We start from the raw sequence: 1,824 nt of genomic DNA on the forward strand, positions 1-1,824 counted from the left end.
TTCAAAACCAATCCCAAACTAATATATTTATTGATTTTGATTTTTATATTATCTTAAACCCAGAGAGAGTTTATTTCCTTCTAAAAATATAGTTTAAAATGATCAAATAATACTCTATCCCCAAAGTTGCTACCAAGAAATTCTCCCAACACTAAAAAAGTTCACAGCAGATGCAGGAGGCAAACAGTAGGGGATAAGAGGAATATAAATTGAAATTTTATAAATTCATAAGTCATAATTTATTCTCTTTCAAAACGATGACTATTAAACAAGTTAGACTTCACTCTAATAAAGTCATAAATAATAATAAAATATTTTGTTTTATTATATGCATGTAGCATAGTATCAATATGTATCAATATGTATCATGTATTGATATAGCACTTTGTAGACTGTAAATGGCTCTGGAATTTAATCTACATGATGATGTGAGTAGGCGTTGCTATTAAATTATGTTTAATAGCTTGTGTAAGCAGTGAGTGGGTAAGCCAACAGTGGGGAGTTCACCACGGGGAGGCGGGGCTGGGACAGCATGCCAGGCTCTTTATGGTTCCACTCTGTGGAACTGTCTCTAGACTGGTATTAGAGCCATTGGTAGTGCACAGAAGTGGCCAGCCTTGCTGTGGTGTGCTCTAGGTCAATGGCTTCTAAGATTCCAGCTGGACTCATTTGACAGGGCAACATGGAGAAGCCAATGGCAAAAACTCTCATGCTATCCATTCATTATTTATGATGTGTTCTCTGATGCTTACAAAGAATTTCGAGATGCATGTGAACAGGTAGTGCATTCCTCAGCAGATATAGCCGAAAAAAACTGACAGAATTATTACAATGTTGCTTACTAGTATCAATGCAACAGAAGGTTATTCTGGAGAAAATGAAATTCTAAAAAAGTGAAGAAAGGCTCAGTACTAACAGATTCCAGTACTATTGATCCTGAAGTTTCAAAAGAATTGGTCAAAGAAGTTGAGAAAATGGGAGCAGTTTTCATGGATGCTCCTGTTCTGGTGGTGTGGGAGCTGCTCCATCTGGAACTTCACATTTATGGTGGGAGGAGTCAAAGATAAATTTGCAGCTGCCCAAGAGTTGCTGGGGTGCATGTGCTCCAATGTCATGTATTGTGGATCTGCAGGGACCCAGTTGACGGCAAAGATCTGTAACAACATGCTGTTAGCTACTAGAATGATCGGAAGTGCTGAAGCTATGAATCTTGGAATCAGGTTAGGGCTTGACTCACAGCTATTGGCTAAAATCCTAAATATGATCTCAGGATGGTGTTGGTCAAGTGACACAAACAGTACCTGGGGTGAGGGATGGAGTTCCATCCTCTAATGACTATTGGGGTGGATTTGAAGCAACACTCATAGCTAAGGATGTGGGATTACCACAAGACTCTGCCACTGTTGCAAAGAGCCCAGTCCTTCTGGAAAGCCCTTCAGGTCTACAGGGTGATGTGTGCAAAGGGTTACTCAAAGAAAGACTTTTCTTGAATTTTCCAGTTTCTGTGAGAGGAGAAGACCTTCTGACCTACCCTTTGGTAGGTCAGAAGACCTGGTAGAAGAACTTCTGACCTACCCTTTGGCTGTGGACACTGCTGAAAACCAAACTCTATCTTGGAGTGTCATTATAGCCACCCAGGTGCCCTATTTATCTGAGGTTTTTTTTTTTTTTTTATTAAAATTTTATTTATATATTTGACAGACAGAGATCACAAGTAAGTAGAGAGGCAGGCAGAGATAGAGGAGGAAGTGGGCTCCCTGCTGAGCAGGGAGCCTGATGTAGGGCTTGATCTCAGGACCCTGGGATCATGACCTGAGTAGAAGG

The 1,824-nt window shown here is 40.2% G+C and overlaps 1 pseudogene; it reads left to right on the forward strand.

Moving 5' to 3' along the window:
• The first annotated feature begins 398 nt into the window (after window positions 1–398).
• LOC111148899 lies at window positions 399–1,526 on the forward strand (annotated as a pseudogene).
• The last annotated feature ends 298 nt before the right edge of the window (window positions 1,527–1,824 follow it).

The sequence above is a fragment of the Enhydra lutris genome, unplaced genomic scaffold (genome assembly GCF_002288905.1).
Source record: "Enhydra lutris kenyoni isolate GAN:26980312 unplaced genomic scaffold, ASM228890v2 scaffoldscaffold21, whole genome shotgun sequence".
Classification (NCBI taxonomy): Eukaryota; Metazoa; Chordata; class Mammalia; order Carnivora; family Mustelidae; genus Enhydra; species Enhydra lutris.